The following is a 14,236-nucleotide window of genomic DNA, read 5'->3' as shown; positions in this document are numbered from 1 at the left end:
TGTTCAGGGTACCATAATCTCCACAAGGCTGCCAATCCCCAGGGAGACTTTTTAGGAACCATATGCAATGGTGACAGCTGTGGTGATTGGGAGTTGGCGATCCTCCTGACCATTAGAGGGCGTGGAAAATGGAATGTCCCATCTTTGGTTAGATGCAAAAAAAATGGATGAGGTCGTGAGTTGATGAATCTATTATCCGAACCCTTGGGACCAGACATTTGGGAATTTTTTTGAAAATAGTATAATAGTAACGGCAGCACGTTATGAAATTGTGCTGATTCAGATACGCGCAAATCAAAGATACACTCCAACTAGAAGGGTCCCTGGATGATGGGCGGGTTGCATTCATGGCCCTGGACAGGAGGATGTGGCAGCGGTGGATGGGAGGGGATATGAAATGATAAAGGCCTTGGAAGGATTGAATCTAATGTTAACCTTTCCCAAGAAGAGGTAAATAACTTTGGGGGGCAGGGAGGGGGGGAAATCATAAGTTGATGGGTGGGAGAGGAGTTGAGAGAACTTTGTGGTGGGATCTGGAGGATCGTGGAGGAGAAACCCTCACTGCATTCAGTAAGCACAAGGAGCCTAAAGTGCAGAGAGTGGGCAGACTGGATGAAGTGGACAGCCCTCTGTTTGGCGCATACGTGACAGGCCAAATGGCTTCCTTCAGTGCCTTAAATTACTGCAAAATAAACATTGAAAGAAGGAGCTTTATATTTCCTTTTTGAAATACAAATCTCGTTTGGAATTAATTCTGCAGAATACTAATCTGTCAGCACACAGAGGTACCTGTGAAGAACACTGGTGTGATTTAGGTTATTAACAGCTTGGCTGCTGTATTTTTCAGGGTGCCTGCTTTATCAACAATATATGGAAACTTTGTAATTCCAAAGCACCTTAAAAGGCTACATTTTATCATAATCAATGAAATTTTTTTTAAGAGGTAATAGCAGTTAACAAAACTAAACTGCTAACCAGTTAGCAAAACTAAGGAACAGATTGTGGACTTCAGGAAGGGAAAACCAGGAGAACACAAACCTGTCCACATTGATGGGTCAGCAGTAGAGGGGGTAAAGAACTTCAAATTCCTAGGTGTCAACATCGCTGAAGATCTATTCTGGGGGATTTCTAGCTGAATGTAATTATGAAGAAACCTTGCCAGTGGCTATACTTTTAGGAGTTTGAGGAGATTTGGTATGTCACCAAAGACTCTTGGAAATTTCTACAAGTGAACTGTAGAGAGCATTCTGAGAGGTTCAATCACTATCTTGTACAGAGTTGCCAATGCAAAAGGACAGAGAAGGCTATAGATGTGTGAACTCGGCTAGTGCCATCATGGGCATTAGTCTTCATTTCATCAAGGACATCTCAAGAAAGCAGGCCCTATCATCAAGGATCTTCACCACCTAGGCCATGCCCTCTTCTCCCTGCTACGATCAAGGAAGGATTTCAGAAGCCTGATGATGGACACCCATCAGTACAAAACCAGCTTCTTCCCACAACCCCCCCCCCCCGCCTTCAAATGAACCACAGACACTACCTCACTTTTACTCTTCCCTTGAACTGATTTATTTATTTAAATAAATGTAATTTATAACAATTTTTATACCTGAGAGGTGGCACAAATTAACAAATTTTGTGATTTGTTCATGACAATAAGTTCTGCTTCTGATTCTGTTGTCCTATAGGAAATGCAGCAACTGAGTCTTTACAGCAAAATCACTGGGCTGGCCCAATTAGCATAGTGGTTTGCACCCGCTATTATAGCATCAGTAACCAGGTTTCAAATCTGGTGCTACCTCTACAGAGTTTGGGTGTTTCCATCATGACTGGGAGTGATTTTCCTCAGGGTGCTCCACTTTTCACTCACCCTTCAAAATGTACGGGGATTGTAGGTTAATTGAGGTATATGGGGCTCGTGAGCTGTGCTGTATGTCCAAATTTAAAGTTAAATGAAAGATCCCACAATCAACAATGACCAGGTAATCTGTTCTTGTGATGTTGACTGAGAGGTGACCATCAGCCAGGACCTATTCTTTGATCTTGTGCCACAGATGTTCATTTGAAGTGTGAACAGTTCAACTCCACTCCAGTGTAGGGCTCCTACTTGACTGAACTGAGAGTCTACAATGTTCTACAATATTATAAAAACCAAGGAAATGCATTTTCTTTCTCAAGAAGCAAAGGGTGGCGAATTACTGACTGAAACATGAGAAAAATGCAACCTTCGTTACAATAAAAATAAAACAAAGTCCTCATTCCGAATCTCGAGCTTCTAAAGCTGACAGGAATTTCACTCTTTAAAAAAGATCAATGATCAATTTAATTATTTATTGGTTTAGAACAGAGCACATCTGCAGATAAATCTGTACGCATAAACAGGAGAACACTATAACTCACCAATATCCTAATTTGTCTGAAGTTGTGTAAACCTTTGCCATGGCAGTATTTCCTTTGAAGCATCTGAATTCATTCTTGTCTGCTTAGAAATAGGTCCCATACCTCATTAAATTCATTTGCTGCCTCTGCAGATTCTCTCAGTGTCGTGGAACTTGTTTTTTGCCGAGCTAAATCAGAAGTTGAAATTGAAACTCTTTTTCCCGCTGACATCATTACTTTTGCACCTTGGCCAATATTTGAGGAGGCTTGACATCTTAACATTTGTATCCACTTCAACCTTCTTACCTCATATTGTGTCCATCTCTGCTTAATTGCTCCTCCAAGTTTTTCTGCAGTTTGTGGTGGTACACCACCGGCCGACTGCAGGGGGCAACTTCTGTACCTGCAGGAGTGTAAGGGGAGAGGACAACACCTGGCCGGCTGCCAATCAGTTGGCCTGAATGGATCAAGCCCCACCTGGTCAGGTGTCAATCACCCTCCGGGATATAAGCCTGCACCGGCCTCCAGAGGCCTCACTCGGAGTTGCTGCAGCCACAGCCAGCCCGGCTCTGTGGAAGTCTTTGTGGATTAAAGCCTGTTGTACAGTCTTTATCTTGTGTGTGTCTGATTCTGTCTAACAGCGCACCACACAATTGAACCCCTTTATGTGTCTAGACTCAACCATTGCAATGATCTGCTGTCCAAGTCCCCACCGTCCATTCTGTCTGAGCCCTTGTTTATTGAAACCCTTGTTTCCTGTATCCTCATTCACATAAAGACAATTTATCACTTGTGTGGAACACCACAACTAGAGGCCATCCATATACCTGTATGATGATCACCAAGAAATCCAATAGGGAACTGAGGAAAATTATATCAGAATTAGATTGATTGTCATGAACGAGTCATGAAAATTGGTGTTTTGCTGAAGCATCATAGTGTAAACTTACATATTACAACCATATCATGATGTTGCTATAAAATATAAAATAAAATAATATTAACAATAAGAGTGTATGAAAAGTAAGGCAGTGTCTTTGGTTCATTGATTATTCAGGAATCTGATGGCAGCGGGGAAGAAGCTGTCCTTGTGCTGTTGAGTGCTCATCTTTAAGCTCCTGTACCTTTGCGCTGAAGTGTGATGAGAATGTGCAACTCACTCCCAAGGGGAGTGTTTCAGATGAATAGCATTGATACATTTAAGGGGAGAGTGGATAAGATCATGAAGAAGAAGAGGATAGACGATAACCAAGCTACATTTAGGTAAGAAGGCTAAAGTGGCATATGAATGCTAGTATGGGCAGCTTGGCCTGAATGGACATTTTCTGCACTGATATCCATAATTACTCTCCACCCATTACCCTAACAGGGGATCTGTGATCAAGGAGATACAAGTTACTGCAGAGATGTCAAAATTTGGAACAAAAACCAAACTGCTGGAGGAACTCAAGAGAGTCAGGCTACATCTGTGGATGGAAATGGACAGTTTCAGGTTAAGATGCTACATCTCGACTGAAAGGGTCTTGACTTAAATTGTTGACTTTGTCCATGATCCTCCCCAGATTTTGCCTGACCCACTAAGTTCTCAAGGCTATTTTTTTTAAAAACCCTGTAATTATGATGTGTGCTGACTTCAAAGCCTCAATGGCTCCGTTTTAAAATTCTCACTCTTGCCTTAAGTTCTACTGTGACATCCTTCAGCATCCAAATGACTTTCCCTCCTAAAGTGCACGCGTGATTCAATGAGAGAAACAGGGCAGCTAAATAATATGCAGCAAGGTCCCACACAAAAATAACATGAAATAATGAACCACTTTGGGTGCATAAGAATGGACTGAAACAATAAAAACAGTTTGCTCTGTGTCAAAATAATACCAAGAGTTTTTCTTTGCTTCTACCCATGAAGGGACAGGTTAGTCACTGAAATAAGGGAGCATAGGACTCTTGTTTCTCAAACAGGTTCAACTAAAGTTAGAGAATTTTAATTTTTCCTGCAAGGTTATTGTTCACACTTACCAAAGTGCAGTGTGAAAGTTTGATTGCAAGCAGACCAGCTTCATTAACCCATGCATAGTACAACAGTAAAAAAATTATACAATATGCAGGGTTACAGAAAGAAAGACACAGAGACAAGGAGACAGACAGAGACAGATAGAGGAGAGAGGTGTGGTGGGGCGGGGGGGGGGGGGGGGTGGAAGAGAGATTAATTAGAGCAGAGCAAAAGCTCTGGTTGTTCAGGTTTCTTTCAAAGTTGAATGAAAAATTCAGCTGAGGCTGAATTTGCACCATGTCCCTCTGAAGGTATAGTATTACCTCAGTGCTGCTTGGGGAATCTGCCTAGATTACATGTTCAAAATGGAATAATCAGCCTGTGGTCCCTGCCACTTGTGGTGTGTGAGAACAGCTGGTCTTGCTTCCCTCACTCTCATTTTTATGATTCCCATTGGGCCAGTCATGCTGGAAATCTGTACAAATGTGGACATGAGCATGAGAGTTTATTGTCATATACACAAATTCTTTCTTGCTGTAGTCTCACAGGCACATTTATTGCCAGATGTGAATGGCAAATTTTCCTTCACAGCTCTTGCCAGGATGAGAATAGCTGCAATAACAATTAAGAAGGTCAACACTTTCCAAAGGCACATCTCAGGGCTGTGTGCTCAGCCCATTCCTGTTCATGTTACTGACCCATGACTGCATCATCAGATCCAGCTCCAACAGTATCATCGAGTTTGCAGTTGACACAACAGTAATTGGCCTCATCAGCAACAATGATGAATCACACGACAGAGAAGAAGTGGAGGCTCTTGTGAAACGGTGCAAGAGTAAAAGCCTGAGTCTTAACGAGGACAAGACAAAGATGATGATTGTGGACTTCAGGGGGACCAGAATTAGTCACCCTCCAATACACATTAATAACTCTGTAATGGAGAGACTGCAGAGCACTACGTATCTTGGAGTTCACTTAACTAGTGACCTATTGTGGGCACAGAACATCTCCTCGCTTCTCAGTGACTGCACTTCCTGAGAAGACTGAAGTATGGAAGGCTACTGGCCACCATTATGTCAACCTTCTATAGCTCTATCGAGGCCGGCTGCATCATAGTGTGGTACAGTTGTGACACGGAAATAAATCGGAGGTCAATCTACAGGATCATGAGATTGACAAAGAGAATTACTGGAGTCGTATTCCTTCCTGCAATCAATGTGATCCGTTGTGATAATTATCGAAGGACGGTGCCCAAAATTATTGAGGATCCCTTCCATCCTGCACACAGCATCTTTCAGCTGTTCCCATCTTAGAAGAGATACAGGATGATTAGAGCCAGCATTACTAGATTGAGGAACAGCTTCTTCCCATGGACAGTGAGAATGCTGAATGACTAAAAGTACTGCTCATACTAACCACCTGAGACTCTCATTTATATAAAACAATATCTATTTATTTATTTAGATAAAATACTTGACCTGTATATGTATTATTTGTCTTTATGTGTGCTATGTCTGCTTGTGTGTCTGCATGTTTTGCACCGAGGACTGGAGAATTTTTGTCGTGTTGTACCTATACAATCAGGTCAGGTCAGTTCACTTGCTTGAGTACTACCGGTACCACGTAAACCAATACTACCTGTCATATGGTCAATGACTAAACTGGCTCTCCCACTAGACTTGCCTGGTGAGTAGGGTGCCTAGACACCCTGCAGAATGAAAAACAAGACCTGTTAAAGGGCGAATGAACTCTCTCATAGGGTCAACTGCTGTGAAGTGCAGAAAGGGCATCCCTTGAATCGAAGCATGGTCTGGCTATTCACTGCAGCAGAACTTCCCCTACCATCTTGAACCTTACCATGTCACTGGATCTGGGAGGGGATGTCGAGAAGATGGGTTTGGACCTATGCAACCTTACTCACCTAAATCCATTCATGCACATGCTGTCCTTCCTGAAGTGTGGGGATCCTCATATCAAACCCCACAAACTGTCTGAAATGAACCATCATCATCCTATGTGATGAATAGCCAGAAGACTTGTACGATCAGATGATAATGAACTTCACTTGACAAAGTGGGTCAATAAGTTGGCCTACATTCTTTTCACCACTGCAACATGGTGATCACAGTGTACTATCTACAAAATGCATTACATTTTCTTGCCCAGGATATTCCAACAGAGACTGCTGACTGTTGAAGGACAAGGATGGCAGGTACTCAAGAGCAATATTTTTCTCTGCAAGTTCTACACTATCCCGATCATCATTCCTTTGTTGTCATTAACCCTAAATTCCTGCTCCACATCCAAGAAGACAGTGGGAATATCTTAACCAGAAGAACAGATATGCTTATACAATAGAAGGGCAAAAATCCAGATGCCTTAGATCCAGAGCACCTGAGATTCTGGACATTTGAAAGCTCTCAAACTTTTAAAATTTAGTGGGCTTTTGAATTAGTGTGTGCATCTGTAGGTGCCACAAATGCACAGTGGCAACAAGCGACCATGCTTAATACAGGTAATCTTAGCACAAAGAAATTCATTTAGATACTGTATTTTTTATTTTACATTGTTCATTTTAAACATAATTTCAAGCACTACACACTCTTATGGAAGTGAAAAATAATTGTTTACTATTTTGTGAAGTGTTGACTTTATTTTTGTTTAAAACTGCTCGTTTTGATAAATGAAGCATGCTAATGAATAAACTATCAAAATTTCCCTGTTAATCTCTTATTTCTCCTTAAATTTGAATTTTAAAAGGACTGCCCAAAAATCTGGACTGACATTCACTGAGCAGTTGGATTTTTAGAACTTCTACTGCAGAAGGCAGTTCACCTCTACATTTTCAATGGCTATTAGGGTGGACAAATAAAACTAAATGCTAGCCTGACCAGCTGTACCTAGATCTAGTGAATTAATTTACATAAAGTGATATGGAGAACATCTCCCGCTGCCCCACCCTTTCCCCTCACCACTGTGGTGAACTAAGTCTGATACAGTGGGGCCGCAATGGTTAAATTGGGCTTTGGGCTTAATGCCAATATTTTTGACAATTACTTTATTTTACAGGTTTGTGAAAGAGGAACAAAATGATTTCCCATCGGCCTGACCCTCATGAACTCTTTAGTATCCAATATGACAGATTCTTGAAATGTGTCAATGAGGAGTGAATCACACTTTGCAGTTGGGCTCCAGCATCATGTTGGATCATCTTGATAGGTCACAAAGGAGTTTATTTTGTCCTCAAGAACTTTGAGTATTGCACTTTTTTTTTGATTTAATTTTTAAATTAAGACATTGGTTGAGAAAGTTTAATCTTGGAATATTTTATTGAATTTCAAAGTTTAAGATGGTCATGTAAATTAGTGATAGTTGTCTGTGTATACAGCATCTATAGTTAGGTATGCTTCAAACAAAAAGAAGGTCCCAAGTGGATAGTTCAGATCCTCCTTTGACATCAATCCTTTTAAATAATACTTTGAATTCAGACATCAAAAGCTATTCAAAGATGATAATTTCATGTTTAGAAGAATTTTAATCATAAAATAACATTGAAAAATGTGATGGTTTGGCACATATACTTCTGTGTTATCCTGTGCTAGTTGAACACAGGTGATGCTTCATGTGACACACTCTGCCCATTCTTAACACTTCATGTGTGGCCTTTCAAAGACCATTGATCACACTGTATGTTAGGTTAGTGATTCGTGAATTTCTCTGCTGGCTTCCATCACTGATAAATTTTTAATAGGACTTTGTTACATACCTCAGTTTATGGTTTGGTTTTAGGCTACAAGCAGTGGGAATGATGGCATAGTGGATAAATTGCTGAACTCCTAACTTAGCCTGAAACTAATGATTTTGACATGTGAGTGGGAATCCCATTTTTAATTTTTAAAAAAATTCACACTATGAACCATATTAACCAAAATGCACACAAACATTTCCCTCTTGAATATACACAGTGTCATTTTCTCCCCTTTTTCTCCCCTCCCTTCCCTTCCTCCTTCCCATATCCTCCCAACCCATTAAACATTCAACATATACAATACAATAAACCCATGAAACAATGTCATCACACAATGAAAATAAACAAGAAAATTGTGTCATCTACTTTTACACACTGGGTCAATTCATTTTGTCTTCTCCTCATTCTATCATTTTAGGGGGTAGAGGTCTGTGGTAGGCTCTGTTGTGTTCCATGTACGGTTCCCAAATTTGTTCGAATAATGTGACTTTATTTTTTAAGTTATATGTTATTTTTTCCATTGGAATACATTTATTCATTTCTATGTACCATTCCTATACTTTCAGGCTCTCTTCTGATTTCCAGATTGACATTATACATTTTTTTTTGCTACAGCTAAGGCTATCATAATAAATCTTTTTTGTGCTTCATCCAGTTTGAGGCCTAATTCTTTAGTTCTTATATTACTTAGAAGAAAGATCTCTGGATTTTTTGGTATGTTGCTTTTTGTGATTTTATTTAATACCTGATTTAGATCTTCCCAAAACCTTTCCACTTTTTCACATGTCCAAATTGCATGTACTGTTGTTCCCATTTCCTTCTTACAGCAAAAACATCTATCTGATACTGTTGGGTCCCATTTATTTAACTTTTGGGGCATGATGTATAGCCTGTGTAACCAATTATATTGTTTCATGCATAACCTCGTGTTTATTATATTTCTCATAGTTCCGGAGCATAGCTTTTCCTTGTCTTTGGTATTACTGTAATTATTGCTATTTTACATGAATCTGGTTGACCGTTTTAGTTTTGTGTGCCCGATGGAGATGTGGGGGGGGGGGGGGCTGGTAGTCATGGTGGGGAGCTGGCTGATGGAGGACCTCAGTTTTCTTCAGGCTGACTTCCAGGCCAAACATTTTGGCAGTTTCCGCAAAACAGGACATCAAACGCTGAAGAGCTGGCTCTGAATGGGCAACTAAAGCGGCATCGTCTGCAAAGAGTAGTTCACGGACAAGTTGCTCTTGTGTCTTGGTGTGAGCTTGCAGGCACCTCAGATTGAAGAGACTGCCATTCGTGCGGTACCGGATGAAATGGTCAACCAGTTTACCTACCTCGGCTGCACCATTTCATTGGATGCAAGGATCGACAACGAGATAGACAACAGACTCGCCAAGACAAATAGCGCCTTTGGAAGACTACACAAAAGAGTCTGGAAAAACAGGCAACTGAAAAACCTCACAAAGATTAGCGTATACAGAGCCGTTGTCATACCCACACTCCTGTTCAGCTCTGAATCATGGGTCCTTTACCGGCATCACCTACAGCTCCTAGAATGCTCCCACCAGCGTTGTCTCCGCTCCATCCTCAACATTCATTGGAGCGACTTCATCTCCAACATTGAAGTACTCGAGATGGCAGAGGCCGACAGCATTGAATCCACGCTGCTGAAGATCCAACTGCACCTGGTAGGTCACGTCTCCAGAATGGAGGACCATCGCCTTCCCAAGATCGTGTTATATGACGAGCTCTCCACTGGCCACCGAGACAGAGGTGCACCAAAGAAGAGGTACAAGGACTGCCTAAAGAAAGCTCTTGGTGCCTGCCACATTGACCATCACCAGTGGGCTGATATTGCCTCAAACCGTGCATCTTGGCGCCTCACAGTTCGGCAGGCAGCAATCTCCTTTGAAGAAGACTGCAGAACCCACCTCACTGTCAAAAGACAAAGGAGGAAAAACTCAACACCCAACCCCAACCAACCAATTTTCCCTTGCAACCGCTGCAACTGTGTCTGCCTGTCCCGCATCGGACTTGTCAGCCACAAACGAGCCTGCAGCTGACGTGGACATTACCCCTCCTTAAATCTTCGTCCGCGAAGCCAAGCCAAAGAAAGAACATGAATCTGGCATGTTTTGTGTTTCTTCAATCTGGTTCATTACTTCCAAGAGGGGAGGAATTAATAACTTTTTAAATGTTCTATAGAATTCTATTGGGAGTCCGTCCTCCCCAGGTGTTTTATTGTTCAGTAGCTTTTTTTAATATATCTTGTATTTCCTCTATTTCAAATGGTTTTATCAATTTGTTTTGCTCTCTTCTTGCAATTTTAGTAATTCAATTTTAGCTAGAAACTCATCTATTTTGTCTTCTTTCCCTTCGTTCTCAGTTCGGTATAATTGCTTGTAGAATTCCTTAAAGTTTTCATTGATCTCTGTTGGGTTAAATGTAATTTGTTTGTTCTTTTTCCTTGATGCCAATACCATTCTTTTAGCTTGTTCTGTTTTAAGCTGCCAAGGCAGTATTTTGTGCATTTTTTCTCCTAGCTCATAATACTACTTTATTTTCATTATGTTCTTCTCCACCTTATATGTTTGTAATGTTTCGTATTTTATTTTTTTGTCCACCAATTCTCTTCTTTTTGTTGTATCTTCCCCTGTTGCTAGTTCTTTTTCTGTACTTACTATTTCCCTTTCTAGCTGTTCTATTTCCCGATTGTAGTCCTTCTTCATCTTAGTTACATAACTTATTATCTGTCCTCTGATGAAGGCTTTCATTGCATCCCATAATATAAACTTATCTTTCACTGATTCCATATTTATTTCAATGTACATTTTAATTTGGCGCTAAATAAATTCTCTAAAATCCTGTCTTTTAAGTAGCATGGAGTTTAATCATCTATACGTTCTTGGTGGGTTGTCCTCCAGTTCTATTGCTAATAACAGGGGTGAGTGATCAGATAACAATCTAGCTTTATATTCCATTTTCCTAACTCTCCCTTGGATATGGGCTGACAACAGGAACAGGTCAATTCTTGAGTATGTTTTAGTCTACTCAAATAATATGAGTATTCTTTCTCTTTCGGTTGTTTTCTCCTCCATATGTACAAAAGTTGCATTTCCTGCATTGATTTAATCATAAATTTGGCTACTTTGTTCTTTCTGATAGTCTTTTGAACAGTTTTATCCATCTTTGAATCCAAATTAAGGTTAAATGCCTCTCCTATCAATATATTCCCCTTCTTATCTACAATCTTCAAAAAAATAACTTGCATAAACTTTTGATCTTTTTATTAGGTGCATTTATATTGACCAAATTCCAGAGTTCTGAATATATCTGACATTTCAACATTACGTATCTCCCTGCTGGATCTATTATTTCCTCCTCTATTTTGATTGGTTACATTTTTATTGATTAATATAGCTACACCTCTGGCTTTTGAATTATATGATGCTGCCATTACGTGCCCTACCCAGTCTCTCCTTAATTTATTATGTTCCACTTCAGTTAGATGCATTTCCTGCATGAATGCTATATCTATTTTTTTCTTTTTTCAGTAAATTTAATAGCCTCTTCCTTTTGATTTGGTTATGTATTCCATTAATATTTATAGTCATATAGTTCAACGTGGCCATTTCATACTTTGTTTACATCTCATTTCTGCTTCCTCACCACCACCTTTCCCTTTTTTCCCATTTCCATTTGTCAGTTTTCTTTTTTTGAACGCACTGTATGACAACACTTCTAAAACATAAAATATTTCAACCATTCTCACATCTAAAATTCCCTTAACCCCCAAGTGTCCCCCCCCCCACCTCTCTGAGTTGCCCCTTGTCCCTTGCCGGGCAACCACAACTCCCCTCTCCATTCGGACTGTGAACCCGTTCACAAGGGTCAACTGATTTCGCAATGACTGTTATTCTCTCCCACTCAACCTCTTCCAGAAAAGACTTTTATCTTCACATTACAACAAAGCTCTCCCTCGTTTCTTTTTTATTTTTTTAATTATTATTATTTTTTAAATCCTTCCTCTTTTTTTTGAGTGAGAATCCCTTTGAGTGCATTTAAACTGGGGAATGTAAAATCAACCAATTAAATGTAAGTTGGATTACGAATCAATTAACAGTATTTTTTAGCTCATTGATTGCAATTCTTGTCTTCACCTAGTACCCCAACAGCCTCCACATCCAAAATATTATCCTCTGCAATTTACGTCACCATCATCGGATACATCTTCCCTTCTACCTCCGTGACTCCGTTGTCCACTCATCCCTTCTCACTACTCTCATGGCACTTTCCCCTGTGCCGCAGGAAGTCCCACATTTACACCAACACCTCCTCCCTCATCATCATCATTCAGGGCCCCAACAATTATTCCAAGTTAAGCAACCCTCTACTTGTGAATCTGCAGGAATCATTTACTGTATTCAATGCTCCAGTTGTGGCCTTCTCTCTACAGGGAGACTGGATGCAGATTGAGAGTTTTGTCTACATCATTGACAAGGATCTTCTAGTGTCCAACCATTTTCATTCTATAACCCACTCCCACGCTGACATGTCGGCCCATGATTTTATGCACTGCCAAGCTAGGGCTACACGTAAATTGGAGAAGCAACATTAATATTCTTTGGCACTCTCCAACTAGATGTCATTACATTGGCTTCTCCCATTTCTGCTCGACTACTCCATATTCTCCCACTCTTCCCTATCTCTCCTTTCCTCCACTCTTCACCCACTTCCCTCTCCATTCACAGAGCTATCTCCACCTCCCCTGTTTTCTCTTGTGCCCTTCCTCCCTTAGCACCCTACTTCCTTTTGCTTGTGGTCCTCCCCTGCCCCTCCATTTTATATATATATATAATAATATGCCATTTTATTCAGGAACTTGCCTGCATTTTGTTCATACCTTGATAAAGGATTTCATGAAGCATAGTACATAAATTCAGAGTTATTTCAAAGATCTGTTAGTACACAGCAACTATAATATAATTTTAGTATTGTGTTGTCTATTCAGGACTCCGATAATAGCAAGAAAGAAGTAATTCTTGAATCTGATGGTGCATGATCTCACACTTGTGAATGTTCTTCCCGACAGGGGTGGGGGGGGGGGGGTAGTTAGAGAGTGTGGCCAGGGTGGGAATGAGTCCTTTATTATCCTAACTGCTTCTCTAAGGAAGCAGGAAGCTTAATTGTAGCTAATGGAGGGGAGGGGAATTTGTGTAATAGTCTAGGCTGTGTTCACAACCCTTTACAATTTCTTGCAGTCTTGAGTAGAACAGTTCTCTCTTATTGGTAAAACATAGAATACTGTGGACTCCATGGTTGAAGTGAAAACACACACAATGGTGGAGAGACTCAGCAGGCTAAACCGTGTCCTTTATGTAGAGATACATAACTGACTTTTCAGGCTTGAGCTCTTCATCAAAGTATGAGAAAATGCTGGTGAGCTTCAAGCCTTCTTCTTTCTCCTGGAAACCTTGTTGTGGCCATTTTCCCGCTCTGGACCTTTTTATTTCCAGCTGCCACTGAGACATTAACTGTCTCAAATTTACTACCCCCCTCTTGCATTCCAACCTCACCGCCTCTGAATGCTCTTCTCTCTGCTCTCTCCACAAAAATCCCAGCCTCACCAACAAACATGCCGACAAGGATGGGGCTTCGGTGGTCTGGCGCACTGACCTCTATCTTGCTAAGACCAGTCGACAGCTCTCAGATATTTCCTCCTATTGATTCCTCCTATTGGACCCCACCACCAAACACCAAGTCATTATCTCCAAAATCATTTCCAACCTCATCAAATCTGGTCACCTCCCCTCCATGGCTACCAACCTTATTCTCTTCAACCACCACACTGCCCATTTCTATCTCCTACCCAAGATACACAAACACAACCATTCTCACCATTGAGAACACGATATGGAACGCTGCTATGGTGAACTGCTGTACACTAAGTAATTTGGATTCACCCCATTCTGTTGCTCCTCCCTCTTGACCCTGTATAAAGGCTCCATCTCTATAACTCCTCCCCAGAATGCCTGGGTCACAGCGCAGGATGATCTTCAAGTTTATTGAAAATAAAAGCTTTATAGTTCTGTAACTCTAGTCTTTTGAGTTATTGATAGCAC

This window comes from Narcine bancroftii, chromosome 7 (genome assembly GCF_036971445.1).
Source record: "Narcine bancroftii isolate sNarBan1 chromosome 7, sNarBan1.hap1, whole genome shotgun sequence".
NCBI lineage: Eukaryota > Metazoa > Chordata > Chondrichthyes > Torpediniformes > Narcinidae > Narcine > Narcine bancroftii.
Note: the sequence above shows the minus strand (reverse complement) of the source record.